At 36.7% G+C, this 22,310-nt stretch overlaps 1 pseudogene; it reads right to left on the reverse strand.

The window, feature by feature from the left end:
• Window positions 1–5,960: 5,960 nt before the first annotated feature.
• Window positions 5,961–22,310, reverse strand: part of LOC128107812 (60S ribosomal protein L10a-like) — a 102,161-nt pseudogene continuing 85,811 nt past the window's right edge.

A 22,310-nucleotide genomic window follows, 5' to 3' on the forward strand; every position in this document is an offset into this window, starting at 1 on the left:
TCCTTCCTACTCCCAAAGTCCCACATGGCCCCTAATAATTCTTCTTTCCATTCTTCATCTATAACCCTCTTTTCAGAAACTCAATAAAATTTCTGTCTGTTTAGATTAATTTGTATATTCCCTGAATTAAAGACAGATGTGTCCAGGTGCTTCCCAGTATTTAACAGTGACAAACTCATCAGCATTTGCAAGCACACCAACAGTTTATAAGCAGCATCCTACCTCTACAGATATTCAACATATTGTTATTAATTCATTTATAGAAAAATCAGAATTATTCTATTTGGGAGTTATTGTAAATACAGGTTCTGTACAAATACTTTCATGAGTGTTTGTCTGAATAACCTCTCTGACCTATTGGGATAGCTTGGGATAGCTGCATCATCTCACACACACACACACACACACACACACACACACACACACACACATACACAAAACCACACACACACACACACACACACAAACAAAATTGAAGAATAACAATATTTTTCTAAAACACATCCGTTTATTCTGCTAAATTAAGCATGTATAATAAGTGTAATGATATTATTTCTGTAATCAATATTATTTTAAATGTTGAGCATCTAGGGAATTGATGTTTTGCCTGCATATATGTCTGTGTGAGGGTGTTGCATCTCTTGGAACTGGAGTTAAAGACATTTGTAAGCTGTCATGTGAGTGCTAGGAATTGAATCTGGATCCTCTAGAAGAGGAGTCAGTGATCCTAACCACTGAGCCATTTTTTCCATCACTGCCCAAGAGGTAATAGTCATTCATCTGAATTTTTTTTCATTTTGTTATAAAGAGCTAACAACTGTCTAAGTATTTTCACTTGATTCATTTTATAAATATATTTCCTTTAATGTGATTTCTGTTGAAATACATTCTCATTTTGAAGCTTTCAATGTTTCTCCTTATTGAGTTTTGAGATATATTTACATGCCTTGGGCATAAATTGTAAACCAGAGAGGGAATACCTTCAAGTATTATTTCAAAATCTCTGATTTTTCCTTTTTTTCCCTTAATTTTTTATGTTCTTAGAGAACATATATATGTATATATATATATATATATATATATATATATATATATACACATATACATATGTATATGTGTGTGTGTGTGTGCGCGCATGTGTGTGTGTGAGTGTGTGTGTGTGTGTGTGCACACACACACACACACTCACACATACATATGTTGTTGTAGGTTTTTTGGCATTTTGGGGGGCCCATTGCCCAGCTCCCAAATAAATCTTGTATAGAGGCTTATTATTACTTATGAATCCCTGGCCTTGGCTGGCTTAGTTTCTTGCCAGCTTTTCTGAACTTAAATTATCCCATCTATCTTTTGCCTCTGGGCTTTTTTCATTGTCTTATTTTTGCAAATTTTACTCTTACTTTGTGGCTTTCTGTGTAGCTGGGTGACTGACCCCTAGAGTCCTTTTCCTTTCCTGGCTCCTCTTCCTTTCACTCCTCCATCTCTTTTCTTCTCCCAGGTTTCTTTCCCTAGATATCCTCTCTGCCTGCCAGCCCCGCCTATCTCTCTCCCCTGCCTTGCTATTGGCCAGTTCTTTACTAGACCATCAGGTGTTTTAGGCAGGCACAGTAACACAGCTTCACAGAGTTAAACATAAGCAAAAGTAATATTCTACAAACATATATATATATATATATATATATATATATATATATATATATATGGATAATTTTTGATATTTTCCTTAGAAAGCACTTTCAATGCCTGCAAAATAATAACATAAAATGTCTTGTTTTAATCCATTAAAGACATTGTCTCAATTGGACACACTATTTCTGGTAAAGAAAAAACTCATGCATGTTACCTTCCTTTTTCACAACTGAGAACTTTAATCCACCAATTTTAGTTTAATTTGTTTCAGAATATATCATATTTTATAATTATAATGACTGGATATTTCATTGGAAAATTATGTAATACTATCTCGTGTGACTTCTATTTTCCTACCATCAATAGAACATTTTGCATCTGGAATCACTCAACATGTTCAGAATGACCTAAAGTTATTAGAATTGTTCTCTTGAATTTCCATTGTATTTTCTTTTCCTGGAATTTTCTTCTTTCTTCTTTTTTTCCTAATTTTTTTTGTTTTTATTTACAATAATTTCTTCTCTCATCTAATACACAACAACCAAACTTGATAAAGTCAGATACTGGAGTTTTTGTCAAGCATTTTGTACTTCAGGAATCTATAAAATTCTAATTTTTAGTAACTTTAAAATCGTGTGGTCAAAATTTATTCAAGCTAGTTCCCTTATACAATTCTTGCTTATGGTTATTTTAATTATAAATACAGACTTGATTGATTTTATTCTTTATATTCTCTTAATTATCAATAGTTCTGTAGCTATGGATTCAAGTTTAGTTATCTTTTGTTCTATAGTGTCTAATCTTCTTTATGTTCTATTCAGAATTGTTATTGTAGGAGGCCCAAAATAGCTTGACCAGCCAGTAGACATGATAGGCTTAGGGACCCAGACATAGCTGCCATGACAGGCTTACTGGTGACTGACACCTGGATCCAGGAAAAGCCATAAGCTGATTCTACCCAGGGAGTGCCTATATCTAAGAGGAAGTACCTGATATTCCAAACATTCCAACCATTAGATAAGATCTCCAAGATCATGATGGGGAAAACCACAGAGACAGCTGACCCAAGCTGGTAGGAGCTCATGGACTCTGGCCTGTTAGCCAGAGAACATGCATGGGACAGAACTTGGCCCTCTGAATGTAAAAGCAAAGAGCCTTTATTTCAAGCTCGAGCTTGGACTCTCCATGTATCTGAGGCAGCATGAAAGCAGAAAGCCCTGAGCCCTGGCACAGTAAAGTTTTCATCATAGCAGAGGCTGGAGTGAAGGGATTTCCTGGGTTCAGGATCCTGATTGACTGACATTTGTCTAGGGGTATCTTGGTAAAAGGGAAACAGATGTGTGCTATGCTCAGGAACATCTGGTGATCTTTTTTTTCCTCCCTCCCTTACTCCCGTCTTCCTCACCTCTGGCAAAACCACCCTCCATCCACTCTTCAGAGAAGGTAAGGCCTTCCTTGGGGAATCAACAAAGTCTGGCCTACTGAGTCCAGGCAAGACCAAGCCCCTCCTCCCTGTGAGCAAGGTATCCCACCCTAGCCGTTTCATGCACCCAGTATAAGTCCTGGTCCTACTGCCAGGGACTCCCCAAACAGATCTAGCTAACCACATTACTGTCTGAGCATAACAGTTACCTTACATAAGATGTTCATCATCTGAAGAATATATCAATCATAATTCTTTATATCATCTACAACTCTTCTTACCATTTTTTTCATAAATGGAATGCAGGCAAAGTGTCTTTTAAATATCCTTCTCTGATGACTCTACCATCTGTGTCAACATAGATTTATTTATTTATTTATTAACTCATTCCAAATTCTCTTATTATGAGCATGAGTTGTTTTCTTGTATTTGGTATGCTTGGTAATGCATGGCTGGTGCTGGAAGTTTGGATTATCACAATGAGTTTTATACACTTATATTCATTTCTTAAAATTATTCCACAACATCCTTTTATAACAGGTTAATTGGAATAGGTGCATCTGAAAATCACTTGGTGCACTATTGGGGCGAAATAAAACAGCGTTCAGTTTAGGTTTTCCGAAGCTGACTGAGGCAATTTTCAATAATGCTGTGGTTTGTCCATCTACTTTTTGAGAGTTAGACAATTCCAATTTTCCAGGAAAGTTCTTTTTCCAGCCCTGGTAAGTATTCTGTGAACCAGCTCTTTTCAGTATCTGGTAAATGCTTTAGACTATCATCTCTGGGTCTGAAGACTTTTCACTGCCTTACTTCTCACTCCTGCAGGACTCTATCCATTTTTTTTTTTAAATTCTTAGCCCTGAGTCCTAACCTCATCTAATCATGGTGTAAGTTCTGACTTCTTGAGGCACTTCCTTAGAATTCTCTCAAAGTTTAAATTTAGAGGAACTGCTCTGCCCACATGCAACCATGACCAGAGAGCGTTTTCCCTCCTGGTCTTTTGTTTGATATCTTCTTTCAATTTTTACTTTTATTGTTATGCTAAAATAACTTATATGTGTGTTTATGACTGAGCAATGGTATATTTATGTGAGTGCATATTCCCATATTCTTAGACACTTGAGAGCTGGGATTACAGGAAGTTATGAACTGCACAAACTGTGTGCTCAAAAGCAAAATGGGTCCTCTGCAGCTGCTCTTAACTTCTAATCCTCTCTCCATCCCCAACTATTTTATATCTTGATATTCCTGGCAAAGGAAGGTAAATATAAAATAAGTTCTTACAGCTTACCATCATGAAACTTGAGATAGAAACCCAAAGCAACAATAATATTTGCTACCTGTTCTTTTTGTTTGTTTGTTTTTATATAAAAAAGTTTATTCAGCCCATAAATTTAATTTTGTTTTGGGAGTGAGGTTTGCTTGTTGTTTGTGGCAGGCTAGCCTTAGACTCATAATTGTCCTGTGTCAGCCTGTGAAGTACAGGGGGGCTGAAATTCCAACAGCACCGCAACTGCCTTAGGAAGGGCTCTTTGAATACCTCACTTCATGACATAGGCCATCATGGTGGACTTTGTGTAAGAAGACATTCCTTGTGGAGAATGGGGTATGAGTATGTGCAGGTACACAGAGCAAGTGATGCAGACTGCTGTAGGCTCTGTCATTTCACTTCATTTTCTGTGATGCCCTATGAGTCTTACTTAGTTGACTCTGTGGCCCAAGTTCTCTTGGTGTCCTCCATGCCCCTGTCTCCTACAATCTTTCCTCCCTCTCCAGATTCTTACTTTTAATACATCTTTATAAAGTTTTTTATTGAATAATCCTTCCGTGGATCATTAGGAATAGCCTATAGAATCAACATCTGTTTGTTCTGTCTGTGTGTGTTGTATCATACTCATGTCTAGGGCCTCATATAAGTTAGCGAACCACTCCACAATTGAGCCATATCCTCAGTTCCGGGCAATATATAAAAGCATGGGCTCTTATGCTTTAAATAAAAATTTAAATGCATTAAACTGAGATCTAAATTGTTGTATTGCAGAGGAAGAGATAACAGCTACATTCAATTCCCAATAGTCTCTGCAGAAGATGGTTTTTATGAGAACATTAAGAAAATTATTGAAGGTAAAGCAGGCTGCCCAGCATGCTTTCTACCCTGATATGCGGCTTCAAATGACACGGTGCTAATAGTGCCATATTTTTGGTTCAAAGAGATTATAGAGAAGAAGTTATAAAGGAAGAACAAGAAAACAAAATAAAAAGTGAATGTACACTACACGTCCTTCAAATTATATTAACTTGATTTTTTTGCTCCTGAAACAGAATAACCTCATATAAACATATACAGATATATTTAATTATCTTATATAATTTAGAAATATATATACAAGTACTTTGTTTTCATTATTATATTAACATTTTAAATAAATTATGTTATGTGATATTTTGTTGGTTAGGTATCACACTAGAAGGTAAAATAATTGATAATGTTAGCTATCATTTTACTGTAACCAAAATTTCTGATCCTTAAATACATTTTTGTAATAAAAAATATTAAATGCTAAGAAATTCTGTTGTTTGATATGGAAATAGTCAATTTAGAAGGAAGGTATGCATACAGTTACTTTGTAAGTTGGATCAGGATTTACATTTTTATAGTGGCTACAGAATTTCAATAAACTAAGCAGCCATAATTTATACTTAAAAGGCAATTTTAGTTGTCCAGAAAAACAACTTCATATTGAGTATGATAATTCAAAATTTAGTCAGTTATATTATTGTTGAATTGTAGATGCTGTAGTCTGGAATATCAAGTAATGATCAAATACTTAAAAATTGACATAATATATTCTACGAAATTAAAATCAGTTACCTAAAAGTAAAGGCTAGATGATTCCTCAGTCAGAAGTCAGAGGAGAGATACAGCCAGACACAGCACCTTCTTCTGGAACTTGATCTTGGATTAACCTCATTGACATTAGCCAGGTTTTTATTTTGTTGGCAAGGAAGGGATTTGCCAGCCTTGTTCAGGCCTGGGCCCAGACATATGGGATCTGCTTAATCAGAGACTCAGAGGCCAAAAAGGCATCATACTTCTAAGCCATCTTTTTGAGGAAGCTCTTGTTCTTACTCAACTTCTACAGTGCCTCCATGTCCTATGTGGGGAATAGCCAAGGCCTTGGTTTCATCACAGTGCTGCTGGGCCCCCATGATGCACATCAAGAACTTGGAGTGAGGAGTGAACTTCAGCCTAATGTTCTGGAGAAACGTTGTCCTTCTGAGGGTCAGAGATCTCCAGGCTGACCTGCACCTCCCCTGTTTACAGAAACTCACAGCGCTTGTGCTGGTTTCTGTGCACGACTTCCCACACCATCTTATACAGGGTGTTGTGAGGCTGTGGATATTGGCCACAAGAAGATGAAGGCCTACGATGTCCACCTGATTGTCAATTTCTTGATGTCCTTGCTTAAGAAAACTGGCAAAACATCAAGGCTTTGTAGACCAAGAACACCATGGGCGTAGCCACTGTACCTAGAATAGAATGGCCCTTAGTACAATAAACCTTAGTACTATGAAAAAAAAGTAGAGGAGAGGCTCTCTATGATATCACAATAATCACATGAGGATTTTTTTATAGTGACTATTTCCAATTAACTCTTACCAGTAGTACAATTTCAGGACTTCACCTGTCTCATCTCTCTATGTTTCCTAAAGGTTTAGAAATCAATTCCAGTCATTTAGGCACCACACCATCAGGTAGATGTCATTTCAAAAGCGTTTGCTCAGTGGCTACTGTGTGCTTAGAGTTGTGTTGTGAAGAGAGTGCAAATGAATGTTAAGTTTCTGGTCCTCAAGGGAACTCAGTCCAGTGAAGAAGACAGAGAAGTAGGACAAAGGTTTTCAATGTAATACAATAAGTGCTATGAGAGTCTACCAGGAGAATATTTAATAATAAGTTGAGGATGAGAAGGGCAAAGAATGTTCTTGAAGGAGAGACACTGACCTGATTCTTGAGGGATGCTGGAAAGGCTAAGACATTTAATAAAAACTGGAGGAAGAAATGAGCCTGAGAAAATGAACATGCATCACAAGCTTAAGAACTCCCACTGCTTCCTACAGAGACTGGCATTTAGCTATAAAGGATGGCATGGCCTTTTAAGGTATCTATGCAGGAAATTAGTTACATCATTGGTTTGAAAACAGCATGGCTATCCTCTCAGAGTAGTACAAGATATTAATCATAGTCTTTTAATTACCATGAAATGCATATGTGGAATGCTTTGTGGACTTATTATTGAAAATTATGTTGTTAACTACCATTTATCCTTAGGTTTCTGACAAGCAATAAGCATATGTTTTGAATCTAACTATGGAATTTCCGGTTCCACCAAATTGCTGTTAAATACAATATTTAATTTGTGATTTCAGTAAATTTTCATAGCTTGATTTTTCCTTTTTTATAATTTTTTATTATTTTTTTTCCTGTTTACATACCAACCCATTCCCCACTCTCCCTCTTCTCCCTGCTCACTCCCCTCACCTACCCCTATCCCATATCCATCCACTCCTATAAAGAATAAGGCCTCCCTTGGGTAGTCAACACAGGCTGCTTTATACTATGGTGAGGCGTAGTCCTAGCCCCTCCCTCCTGCATCAAGGCTTAGTAAGGCATTGCACCACAGGGAATGGGGGCTAAAAACCCAGTTTGTGTACCCAGGGTAAGTCCTGGTCCCATTGCCGGGGGAACCACAAGCACATCAAACCACGCAACTTTCATCTACATTCAAAGGACCTAGTTTGGTCCCATGCAGGCTCCCCAGCTATCACTCCAGAGTCCTACTCCAGATCCTCAGTAGCTTGGGTCAGCTATTTCTGTGTTTTTTTTCCCATCATGATTCTGACCCCCCCCCCCCCCCCCCCCGTTGCTCTTTTATTCCTTCCTTCCTCTCTTCAACTAAACTCCAGGATCTTGGCCAAGTGCTTGGGTGTGGGGTCTGTGCATCTGCTTCCATCTGTCACTGCATGTAGGTTATATGATGACAATTAGGGTAGACACCAATCTGAGTTAAGGGGAAGGCTAGTTCAAGAACCCTCTCCACCATTGTTATGAGTCTTTGCTGGGGACAAACTTGTGAGTTCCTGGGATTTTCCCTAATTGCAGATTTCTCCCCATTCCCTTAATGGTGCACTCATGAAATTTGTAGGCAAATGGATGGAACTAGAAAAAAATCATCCTGAGCGAGATAACTCAGACCCAGAAAGACATACATGGTATGTACTCACTCATAAGTGAACGTTAGAAGCAAAGCAAAGGATAACCAGACTGCAGTCCCTAATCCAGAGAAGGTAGGTAAAGAGGAGGACACTAAGAGGAACACACATGGATCACTCAAGGAAGGGAAAAGGTCTAAGATCTCCTGGTCAAACTGAGAAGGGGAAATAGAGGGAACTGTATAGGAGGGGATGGGAGGTGGGAACATGGGGGAAAGACAGGGAGGGAGAGAAATGAAAGAGATATCTTGACAGCGTGTAGCATTTTTGCTTAATCATAAACTTTGTTTTCCTTTCAATGCTGACTTACTACATGAAATTTCAGAATAAGAAAGTGAAAACAAAGCCAAAGAGAGGCAGCAGGGGCTTCTGATGCATAGCCTGAGAAGAAGAGGCTGTAAGTAAGATATTCATCTTGGTTTTTTAAAGTGGAGGTCTACATCACAATAAGTATGGTCTCTCAATTCAGGCTACCTCTGTAAAGAAGTATTACATTCTTTCTATTAGAGGAAAAGAAAATTCAGACATTCTTTCAAACATTTCTCTTGAGAATTAGAATTTCTCTTAAGGTAACATATGACCCAAAGAAATATTTCTCTCTTTTGCCAGAGAAAGTTTTCAATACTTTATTCCCTTAAGAATTCCACTTTAATGACAAATCAGTAGTCAGGAAATAGTGTGTTCCATCCTCTGGGGTAGGACAAGAATGGACCTTGAAACAGTGTGACTCCCTGAAGTTCTCAGTTGAAACTGACTTCAATGTAACCTCTGTCCCTAGAGATGAGGGAACTGGAATGTTTGTCCAAGATTAGGTTTATATAATAGATATTTCTCACAGGAATTCTATTCTATAAAAAATATTCAACAATTATCTTCTAATCACCATATAAATGTCTGTTGTTGGAATCTTAAACGGTCTTTCGATATAAAACTGGAGCCAGATATTGGGATGAAAGAGGAAAGATCAGAGAATCAGAGCAAGCCACAACCCACCTCACCTCACCAACTCCACTAATCCACTGACTGGAAACCTCTGAGTCCTCATCCAAAAAGGTCTCCACTGGAATTGCTTTAGTTTCTGTTTCTTCATGCCTTGTATAACTTTCTCCGCCCAGCCATTAAAGTTGTGTGAGCTTCCCAGTCCTGAGATAAAAGGTGTATGCCACCACTGCCTGGCTCTGTATCCAGTGTGGACTTGAAGTTACAGACATCCAGAGGGATCTCTGCCTCCTGAGTGACCAGGATTAAGAGTGTGTGCCGCCACTATCTGGCCTCTATGTGTAATCTAGTGGTTGGCTCTGTCCTCTGATCCTCAGGCAAGCTTTATTGGGGTACACAATATATCACCACAAATATCTCTGAAATTGAAACACTACCAACAAATGCCACATCACGAGTAAATCTATAAAACTGTGAATATATATATATATATATATATATATATATATATATATATATATAAAATGTAATGAATGGTAGAGGTCTGAAACCCCATCTCACTTTCAAGGTACCAAACTCTGTCTGAGGTGATATTTTATTTGTGCTCTAATAAATAAAGCTTGCCTGGAGATCAGAGGAAAATGCCAGCCATTATAAGTAAACACAAAAGTCATACAACGTTAGGACACACCTTTAATCCTATCACTAGGGAGACAGGGGTCTATCTGGATCTATGTGAGTTCAAGGCCACACTGGGAACAGAGCCAGGCATGGTGGCACATGCCTTAAATTCCAATACTAGTTAACCATGAGGTCTGGAGGTCTGTACAAACAGACAGGAAGTGACAGAGCTGAATAGGAAGAGGAAGTGATGTAGCTGGACAGAGAGAGCAAATCAAATGGTAGAACAGCAATGCATATAGGCATGAGTAGACAGGAAGTAACTGACTCTTTTGGAAGCTGCGGAGTTGGAGAAGTAAGTTTAGTTATGGCTTTCCCTATTTCCCTGATCTCTCAGGTTTTCACCCCTATATCTGGCTTTTTGTTGTTTATTTAATAAGACGTGTTTCGAAGTTTGTCTATATGTGTGCCATCATTTCTTAGATTCAGGCAAAAGCTCTATGCTGTGGGATGTTCTGTATGTCAAATGTGTTGCTCTGATTATTAATAAATAAAAACACTGACTGGCCAGTAGCCAGGCAGGAAGTATAGGCAGGACTAACAGAGAGGAGAATTGAGAGAACAGGAAGGCAGAGGGAGACACTGCCAGCCGCCGCCAGGACAAGGAAGATGTAAGATACCAGTAAGCCACAAGCCACGCTGGCAAAGTATAGATTAATAGAAATGGATTAATTTAAGATATAAAAACTAGATAACAAAAAGAATGCTGCGGCCATACAGTTTGTAAATAATATAAACGTCTGTGTGTTTATTTTATAAAATGGCTGTCGGACTGCTGGGGCTTGGAGGGACCCAGAGAGGAAACTCCAGCTACAGCCCTAAGTCTTCCAAGTTAGAGTATATATGTACAATATATATTCATATATTGAAATAATAACAATAACCAGAACATAAAAATATTTATAACAGTATCCAAAATAAATTTCTATAGATTTTTTTTAGAGATTATAATTTAATTGCAATTCTATCTTCCCTCTCCTCACTTTAAACCCTCCCATATACTCTATTGTATGATATTTTGTTTGTGTTCTGACAAATAAAACTTGCCTGGAGATGAGAGGGAAGAGCTAACCACTAGTTAACCAAAGACGCCTAGCAGTGGTGGTACATACCTTTAATCCCAGCACTTTGGAAGAATAAGCAAGAAGATCAGGAGTTCAAGGTCATCCTGGGCTACAGGAGATTGAACCAGTCTAAAAGAGAATCAGAACTGGCCAGTGGTGGTGCACACTTTTGATCCCAGCACATAGGAAGCTCAAGCCTTTGATCCCAGCAATTGGGAGGCTCATGCCTTTAATCCCAGAACTAGGGAGGTAGAGACAGTAATATAAGGTTGATGGAGACAGGATCTCCATCCAATCATTCTGAGGATTCATAGAGACAGGACCCCCATTCAGTCTGAGATTTCATAGAGTTAAGAAGTCTCTGGTGGCTTCTCTGACCTTTCAGCTTTTACCCTAATATCTAACTCTGGATTTTTATTCTTAAGAATAATTAGGGTCACACTTCAATACTCCTTGACAATCTCCTTCAAATTCATGATTTCTTTTTTACTAATTTTTTGAGTGCCTCCATGTATGTGCATATTCACATATGCCCCTAAATAAAATCACTCCCGTCCTTATAATGCTACTTGTATTTTTGCTTTCAGGGATAAACATTTGGAGCTCAATAAATGGGGCGATATTCCTTGTAGAAGGCTACCTTTCCCATTCCCAGCTCTACCTTGGTAGTAATAAACAGGACTCAAATTACACTAAACACACTCAACATGGAGAGATCATGCTTGGTGCTAGAAACATAGCTAACTATTCCTGCAACTGTTATTGGAGGAGAATCTAAAACAACTATTATCAAATAGTTTGAAAAGTATACAGGTGACAGATGTAAAGTAGACTGAGTTACACACTTCAGAGGAATTATGTACTTAGAATCCTCATATTTCAGAAGAAACTGTAAGCATATGTGCCCTTTTCATTTGAGAGAGTAATTATCTCTATTGTCCAAGGTTTTGTTTTAAACATTCAGGTATCACTTTTGTTATGTCTATGTGTTTTTCCTTGTGTGAGTACTTGTACAACACATGCTTCCAGGAGCCTGTAGAGACCAGAAGAGGTGGCTGACCCTCAGGAATTGTAGTTATAGGTAGTTGTGGATGCTATGAACTGAAATCTAGTTATCTGAAAGAGAATTAAAAGTAAGCACTTTTGACAGATGAGACATCTCTCCAGCTGCCCATTCAACATTTTAAACAAACATGATCTTAATTTTGGGAGAAAGGTTATGTTTCAATGTTATTGTCTATAAAAGAAATATTATAAAAAATGTTATTTGTATATAAAGAATGGTTAGTTTCTATAACATCACATGTGCAGAAATATGAGAGACTCATAGAACACAAAGTATATACATTGACAGGTATATAGTTATAGATGATTCAGTGTTCTGAGACATATTATTACCTTTGCTTTTTTTTCTGATTCCAAATCTTTTTAAACTAAAGTATATTTATATCACTTCTCATCTTCCCCATTCCTGCTACCCAGCCCAACCCCTTCATTCCTTTTCTAATTGATGTCCTTGGATTCATTGGTTATTATTGCTGTTTATGAACAAAATGTAAATGAATATAACCTATTAAGTCAATTTAGTTGTGTCTGCAAGTGTGATTTCAGGACTTACTACTTTGTATTAGATAAAGAATTAGGGAGTTCATCCTTGGAGGACATTCTCTTTCAGCAGTCATTAGTTGCCCATGGTTCCTGTCTACTAGTGAGATCTTTTGGGTTTACCCCTTCTGTGTTAGTGTGTCTATTGATATCGCCATTGTTCAGGTCTTGTTTAGGCAGCCAGGTAGTTGAAGTATCACGAGTGCAGCTTCTCTGTAATTTTCAGGAGATACAGTCTCATATCAGTCTTCATAGTCTCTGGGCTCTTACAAACTGTCTGCACCCATAATAATGTGTTTAAGCCAGGCAGTGATGACACAAGCCTTTAATCCTAGCACTCAGGAGGCAGAGGCAGGCAGATCTCTGTAAGATCTGGTCTACAGAGTGAATTCTTGGAGAGCCAGGATTGCAAAACCCAATGAAATTCTGTCTGAAAAAAATGTTTATGTGCATTTTTCCAACCATTTTTCTATTTCTGGTTTTGCAATGATTAAGAATGCTATAATTGGAGTGTAAAATTATTGACACTGTCATTATATATTAAAGCCTTGGTCAGCAACCAATGTTGTTTTTTGCCTGGTGAGGTAATCTTAATGTTTTGGTTATGAGTCTTAGTTTTTAATAGCTGAGCTGTCTTCCCAGTTGAAGCAATTGATTATTTAGGGAGCAGCAAGAAAGAGGGTAAATGTATGTGTGGTATGCACTTGAACATCTGGATCCTTTATCCTAGTCTCTCTCTCTCTCTCTCTCTCTCTCTCTCTCTCTCTCTCTCTCCTCTCTCTCTCTCTCTCTCTCTCTCTCAGTGCATGTTTATGTGTGTGTGTGTGTGTGTGTGTGTGTGTGTGTGTGTGTATCCCTCCCTCCCTCGCTCCCTCCCTCTCTTCCTACCTTTCTCCCTCCTTCTGTCCCATCCAATGCAATGGCATGATTTATTCCAACATATGCTCCAGCCATGATGTTTAGCCCTATCAAGGGTTCAGCACTAACAGATATAAATAAACATTTTGAAACTTGAGCCCATATTAGAAAAATGAAAGATTTTTCTCCTTTAAGCTATTTGTTGAGGTATTTGTCACAATGATGAAAACTCTTAATACAGAAAATTGCAGTAGAGGAGCTGGTTCATCACTGTGACCATGCCGTCTGATGTCATTTGAATAGCTTTTGGAACCAGTATAAGGAATAGTTTGGGACAGATTACAGAAATGGGGTATAGGAACCCCAGAAAACCATTAACACAACTTAATAGGGATTCTCATAGTAAATATTGAAATAAGGATGTACATTGGACTATGTACACACTGCTCTTGAGTATAAACTGCTAATGAGAACTTTAATGGAAATTACTCTGCACATTTTCCATTCCAAACAACTTGAAAGCTACTTTTAAAGATTATATACTAATTATCTGGCACAAAAGTTTCAAAATAACCTAGTCCTCAAGATGTGGCATGGCTGCTGTTAATCTTAGCTAGGTTTGCCATGAGAATCAGCACAAAGCAGAGAAGACACACTTAAAAAAACATTTTAATGGTTTACTTATTTCTTTGTAAACTTAATTTTTTATGAATTTCAAAGATGAGTATTATATATATATATACATATATACATATAGATATGCATCATTTTCACACATTCCTGTCCATTTTACCCGCTCTACCTCTAAGTCCTCCATTTTCCTTCCCTACCCCATCTCAAATCCATGCCCTCATCCTCTTTCATTATTCCTTTTAGCATACTTGTGAAATACACACTCAGTGTGTTTATGATAACCATGTATGTAAAATGTGTATAAGTACAACCTTCTGAGTCCCTTTAGCATTGCTCACTTGCATGTATGTTGAGAGCTGACTGCTTAGCATGGGATAAGCTGTCAGTGTACTGTCACTTTAAGAAAACTCACTCTGCTCAGCTCTTCATTTAGGACTAAGACTTTGTGAGATTTGCCCAACCAAGTTATACTTTAGTAAGAAAAATTTCCCATAGAAATGTATGGATGATGGGAATATGACTTTTAAAACACAACTTTCTTTAAAGGAAATCAAACGTTTTGTACCAGTGCAAGAGGAAGGATGACCTGAGGGCATATTAGGAACTGACCTACTGGATTATGAAATCTGTAAAAGTTTCTTCTTCCCCTTTGGTTTTTCAAGACAAGGTTTCTCTACATAGTTTTGGTGCCTGTTACGGATCTTGCTCTGTAGACCAGGCTGGTCTCAAACTCACAGAGATCCGCCTGGCTCTGCCTCCCACCACTGCTGCCTGGCCAAATATGTAAAAGTTTTAATATATTTGAAAAATGTTTCCTTAGGAAGAGAACCCTGAGGGTCTCTAATTTCACAAGAATGCCTAGAGAAATTACCTCAGAGGCTCTCAGAAAGGATTACCATGTTAATTCAAGTGGCCAGGGACATCGATAAAGCTAGCAGCAGGCCTTGAAATCATCCACAGAGAGTTCATGGAAGATTTAGATAGTGGACAATAGTCTAAGTACATTTCATTGCTTGATATATTTCTGGACTGTAGCTAGAGTTTTCCTGCCTGGCCCACAGTCAGGACAAATCTCTCTCACCTGCTAGTCCCACAGCCCCTCAGACCCGACCAAGTAAACACAGAGACTTATATATTGGTTACAAACTGTATGGCCATGGCAGGCTTCTTGCTAACTGTTCTTACAGCTTAAATTAATCCATTTCTATAAATCTATACCTTGCCACGTGGCTCGTGGCTTACCGGCATCTTCACATGCTGTTTCTCATCATGGCGGCTGGCAGTGTCTCTCTGACTCAGCCTTCCACTTCCCAGCTTTATTCTCCTCCTTGTCCCGCCTATACTTCTTGCCTAGCCAATGGCCAATCAGTGTTTTATTTATTGACCAATCAGCAATACATTTGCCATACAGAACATCCCACAGCACTGGACAAGTAGCAGTAACTGGCCCATGGTCCCTTTATCACAGTCAAGAAGCAAAGAAGCCAAGTGTCTATGAACTGATGAATCCCCTGAAACCATGCCCCCAAATATGTATTTTTCTTCTTCTTATGCTGCTCTCAGGGATTGGGGACATGGATCAGTTGGTAAAAGTACTTTTTCCTTTTGCATAGGACCTGGTTCTTTCCCAGCAACTACATTATTGCTCACAATCATCTTAACTTCAGTTAAGATGTGATGTCCCCTTCTGACCTATGTTGGCAACAGGAATGCATGCTGTACACATATACACTTACAAGTAAAACAGTTATACATACACACAAAGAATGAAATAAATTAATCTCAGAAAACAATTTGTCTTCTCCTCACAGAGGTTTTTCACAATAACAAAAATACTGGCTTACAGTGTATGAAATTAAATCAGAAATCTTAATCAAGATAACATTGCTGATATTTACAAAACTCAAACACTTGATATTCTGTTTTAATTAACAGAATAGCAACTCAATTTTTGTTAAATATTTTAATAGGTATAATGGATATTGCAATTTTTTTTGGTTAGAAGTTCTGTAGCTCTAAGGATTTTAGAGAAAATGTCATGCTGCCAATCTAATCAGATTTTATGAGAGAAAGTGTTTCAAATTTTCACTTTCTCTGTCTCTTGAAGGATAGACATGTATTCATTCTTTCTGTTTCTTAGACTTTTGCTAATCTTTGAAGAAATCATGACATTTCAACAAATTCAACTTCACTATACTAGGTCATTTCCTTTAGAACAGAATACATTTCTATTGCATAATGTCCTTCAGTTGGCCTCTTCTTTCAGGAGTACATTACTGAAATATTACACTTTTAATTTTTCTTAAAATTGATCTCCACTCCTCTACATATAAGTTTTAATTTGAACATAGCATCATTATTTTGGTATTTATACATGTGATTTGATAACTGTTAATAATCATTCTTATTAGATATATTATTTAAGTAAAAATTAAGGTGCCTCCTAAGTGAAGCTAGTAATTATTTATAAAGTATCTTAGTTTAAACATTTCTACTTTTATATTCAAAGATTAAGTGCCCATATATATGTTGGGAATTTCACCTCCTAGGATTAAAAACTCTTGTTTCTCCCTTATCATAGGAGGTAAAAATTTAGTGTTTACACCACCTGTATCCAGGGGGTTCTTTTTGTTTCCTTGTTTTTAAAATAAATTAAGTAAAAGATAAAACAGAATGGAGGGATAGAATTATTACCTTCTGGATCACCTTGCCTTGCCTTCCTCAGCATAATTTACCTGTGAGTAATAAGTTTCCTACTGCTTAAACTATTCAAATAGATGCTTTTAAAATTGAATATAGTACTACTAGGTGCCCTCGGTGGGAGTGATGGCTCAACGTTTGAGAGTGCTTATTGCTCTTGCAAAAGACTCAGATTCAGTTTCTAGCACCTGCATGATGTCTCACAAACATCCACATGTTTCTAGCACCTGCGTGACGGCTCACAAACGTCCACATGTTTCTAGCACCTGCATCATGGTTCACAAACATCCCACTGTTGATAACTCCAGTTTTACAAGATCCAGTGCCCTCTCTGACCTCCATGGGCACCAGTCACACACATAGTACATATACTTCCATACAGACAAAACATTTACACAAATAAAATTAAAATATGTAAATAATATTGTAGAAAATATTTTTACACCCACAACAAAATGACACTCTTAAAGTCTTCCTAGGAACTACAAGTTTGAAATGCTAGATGACAATTATCTCTCATAGAGATTAAACTTAAGGACAAATGGACAGCAGGTTGGGTGTATTTGTAGACAATTTCCATGGAGCTAATTTTATGAGCACACATTTCTAGTTTTCTCTACGACTATTCACCCTTATTCTAAACTTACATTTTGAGCAGTATTATTCCTGATATCGCAATAATCTTACAATACCAAGCTATCATTCTCATAAATGAAATCATAACAATTTGAGATGCATTCTTGACAGTTTTCTTTGAAACTGTGTGCTTTAAGTAACACTTAAGGATCATACATGTTCTGTCTGATTTAGGTCAGAGAAGACAAGGAATTCTCAGAATATATTTAATTAATGAAATTTAGCAAATAGTGGCTACTATAGATAATCATTAAGCAGTACATTCAATTCTTCAGAAAGAACAAGTGATGTTTTAGGGAAAGAGTGTTTGATCATTGTCTATACAAGCTTAATCTATGGTCTTCAGTGTATAGCATCTGGAAAAATGTGATTAAAATGAGTACTATGAAATTCGGATGGCATTTTTAGCACAAAGAATACTTTGGATTTGGGAAATGGCCTATATTTTGGTGTAATTTGGATATTCATGGCTATTGCCTTAGAAGCATATTATATTTCATAATAATTCATGAAAATTAATAATAAAGCATGAAAAGCTAAGGGGGGGGGGGCTTTTGAAAATTGTGCCTTCCACTACTTTCAACAATTGTGCATTTCTGGGCTTCACCCACAAATGTTCTAGCAAACGGTAAAATATTAAAGGTCACTAAAGTGACAGTTAGGGAAGTTCGAATAACTAGGTCCACAAAACATGGTATATTATGAAACATCCCATATGATATATAAACATTATTTATAATGTATCCAGACTTAACTGACTACTTTTCAGAGACTAATTAGGGCATTATGGATGCAGAACTGAAACTGTTAACTCACAGCTGAGTTTTTGCCTTGATATAGCATTAAGTCTTGGTTTCCATTGTTAACATAATTTCATAGTCTAAAATATTTAATAAGACAATGTAATCAATAACTATGAGACTTGCTTGCTTATTGTTATCTTAGAATCTTTCTTACACAAAGTTTATTAAGTGAACATATTTTCTATATTTTTCAACCAATCACAAGAAATGTATCATTACTACAAAATCCATTTCAAAATTCTCATTTCAAACTCCTCTCTTTTTGAATCCATCAAGCCTGCAATCTTGAATTATAATTCATATATATTTTTAATAAAAATATTATCAATTAAAAAAATCTCTGTGTACACATGATGTGAATGTACATGTATATGTGCAGTGTGTGTGTGTGTGTGTGTGTGTGTGTGTGTGTGTGTGTGTGTGTGTGTGTGTATGTCTGTCGGCACGCACAAGCATGTGTGTGTACTCATGTGAGCTTGGATGCATGCCAGGGAGCAGATGTGAGGTCAGAGGCCTCCACCTTGTTTGAGGCAGGATTTGTGTCGTTTAATGCTCTGGGGAATCTTTGGTTTCTATTTCCAATCTCAGCACAAGAACACTTGGATCTCAGTTCTGTACTGTCATTACTGGCTAAGTGAGGCCTGGAGACTCGAACTCACATTTTCACATTTGTTTAGCAAGTGCTTTACCCACTGAGCAGTTTTCCAGCTCCAATCATATGATATTTTCGTACAAAGAATTTATTGGTATCATAGCCAAGGTATCTCTGAACTGCTTTATACCTACACAGTTTTATTTTTCATGGCTCCAGCACCTCTATATTCTAAGAGACTTTTGCCTGGAAACACTAAAGATGCTTAAATTTCATTTCCCATTATTTACCATGCCATTTGCAAGAAATTTCTTCTATGCATTCATCCATTTTGAACATTGATATTATGTTTTCAAGGATTTTCCTATGTAGCTTCAGATTACAGCATTATACATTTTTCTAACATGTTGCTAAATCTCATTTTATTATTATATGTATATTCCTGCATCATACTATTTTTATTCTTATGGATTACTGATAAATACTATAAGAAATGTTGGCAGCACACAGGGCGGGATGAAAACTGAGCACAATACTACCTACAAGCCAGTAATAATATAGCAAAATCTACACAATATAACGTCTCAGAGTATCAATAAAGTAATCCACAGTTGCCGCACCATTTAACGTTTGCCATTCAACACCGTGTTGTTTTTAGAAAGAAATGTTTACTGCTTTGAGTAAGCTTTCATACGTTCTCATGAGGCCAAGCTCTTGAATGTTCGAGAAAACACTTTCTTTGACATTCATTTATTTTTATGCTTCATTTCTTACCTCTAACTCAAAACAACTTGTACCTTGCTCTGCAAATGGTGTAATACTCAGTCTGACAGATGTGACCATAAAAATAGGTGTACAAACTTTAAAATCAAAATATATGGTATACACCTTGCAAGATTGAGCACAGAGTTGGAAAGAGTTCAACCCTATTACACTGAGCAATGCTTTGTTATTGTAGCTGAAAATCACTATTCAAGACAAGATGTCTTCAATCCTGTGTAAAATGCTATAATGTTTGTATCTCAAGAGCTTTTTTGAGGTTTTGGGATATTAACAAAGTTTATTTTCACAGATTAACCTGTTTTAACTCTTTAGTCCTTTTATGGCCTCATCTGCAAAAAAGTCACTTATTTCTTTATAATGATACTTTGGAAGGAAACATATTTGGCTAAGTTGGATGAGAGAAGGCTTTAAAGCAGTTCCTTTGGACACCTTGATATGTAACTTTAAGGGTTTCAACTCATTCAATTTAGCCGGGTATGAGATAGGATACAAGTTGTTTTCAGTTAGAGGTAAGAGATGAAGCATAAAAATAAATGAATGTCAAAGAAAGTGTTTTCTTGAACATTCAAGAGCTTGGCCTCATGAGAAATGGAACTAACTTTTTTCAATAAGTGATTAAAAATATTTTGTGATATGCCTTGAGTTTTTCTGATATGAAATGATGTCAGAATTTCTTAGATAAACTGTCTAGAGTTAAGGTGAAGTTCCTCCATCTTTTCATAAGGCCTAATTTCAGAACTGTTAACCTTTTCTGAATTCAGCCTCACCAAAAAAAAAAAAAAAAAAAAATTAAAAAAAATCAATGCTGATAATCTCCTATATACAAGCCTCTCTAAAAAAAATATATCAGGTGTAGCTAAGGAATATAAATTTTAATTTTAATTTATTTCAGTGATGTTAAATTTATATACTTTCACATGTATGGTAACGACATCAATTTGACAAGGACAGGTTTAAATGAACTGTCCCCATATATGACTAAACCCATTGTATATATGATTTGCCTGTATGCATTCCAAATACTGAACCACTATAAATCTACCAGTAGTCCACTTTCTGAATTCTGAATATTTATTTCCACTTAATCCTGCTGTGCCTTTTAATTTGGTGAGGGAGGGTGAGTATTATCAAAATTTGTATTATGGAATTATCAAACTAATAAAAATGAAAATAATAATAATAATAATAATAATAATAATAATAATAAACAGTTACAGGCAAATTAGTTGCCCCAACCATGAAGGCTTTTGCCACCAAGCCTGATGAATTGAATTTGATCCCAGATTATTTATTAGGAAAGGACTGAATTAAAAAAAAGTCTTCTGACCTCCACATATGCATCATACTCTCCCTCTCATCTCCTTCTTATACATACATACATACATGCAACAACAACAATAATAATAATTAATAATAATATTAATCTAAGACAGTGGTTCTCAATCTTTTTAATGCTGTGACCCTTTAATAGAATTGCTCATGTTATGGTGACCCACAACCATAAAATTATTTTCATTGCTACTTCATAACTTTAATTTTCTTACTATTATGAATAGTAATGTCAATATTTTGGGGGATAGAATTTTGTCAAATGTGTTGAGACCCACAGTTCAAGAACTGCTAAGATTATGATGAGGAGGAACAGAAGGAAAAGGAGAAGGGAGGAGGAGAGGGAGGAGGAGGGGGAGGAAGAGGAGGAGGAGGGGGAGGAGGGGGAGGAGGAGGGGGAGGGGGGGGGAGGAGGAGAAGGAGCAGGAGGAGGAGGAGAAGAATGGTCAGAATGGCCAGATCTAACCCTAATGATTACATCTATAGAAAGAATGCACACACTGTTTAATACACAGTCATCTAGTTTCATCTTGGATGTTCCTGGAGTGAAAAGATTTCAGGAAACTGAAGGAACTTACTGTTTAAATTTATTAGAATGCTTCATGACCACAAAAGTCATTCCAGCCAGGTCACAAAAACGCATGTAGACATCTTATCTAATTCTCATTTCTTACTGTTATTCAAATGGGTGCCAGTCTCTTTCCTCACTGAAAATCACAGTTCAGTTATCCTTAAAACTTGAGGAAGTACGATACTTTGTTTGTGCTTCCATGTGCTTTAACTAGTCAAAATTAGCAAGAATATCTTCCTTGTCACCTTATTTCTTGTCACCATTCCCTACATTTTTAAGTATTTTTTTTACCTAAAATATCATTGTATTTTCTTCATATAGGTTTGTAGGTGAGAACATTTATAAAGCCTCTAACAAAGTTTAATTTTTAAAAATTGTATAAACACATTTATCATTTTTTATTTCAGATTTGATGCTATTATTTTGGTTCAATGAATAGTATTTTAGTTCATTTCCAAAATCTTAAACTTACCCACTGTAACTAATTAATGTTGTTACTGGTAACTAAATAATGTCCATATTTTTTCATTCCAATTGCTTGTGGTTTCTTCTCTTTTAGGTGGCAACTGATTATTTTCTGAATCATTTCAATGTCAGGAGGTGCTACAGTTAGTTGAGCACATCTGCCATCCTCCCCTTACCCAGAATCCTCAAGTCTTGTCTTCAGTTTTGTCATTAATACCCATCTTTCACAACAATTCCATAGGTTACCAATTTATCAGTGAGAGCTTAACAAGATAAAAATAAGAAACAAGTATTCCCAAATATATGTGTGCACATATAAACCACACTG

Source organism: Peromyscus californicus, unplaced genomic scaffold (genome assembly GCF_007827085.1).
Source record: "Peromyscus californicus insignis strain IS unplaced genomic scaffold, ASM782708v3 Scaffold_12__1_contigs__length_115047231, whole genome shotgun sequence".
Taxonomy (NCBI): Eukaryota; Metazoa; Chordata; class Mammalia; order Rodentia; family Cricetidae; genus Peromyscus; species Peromyscus californicus.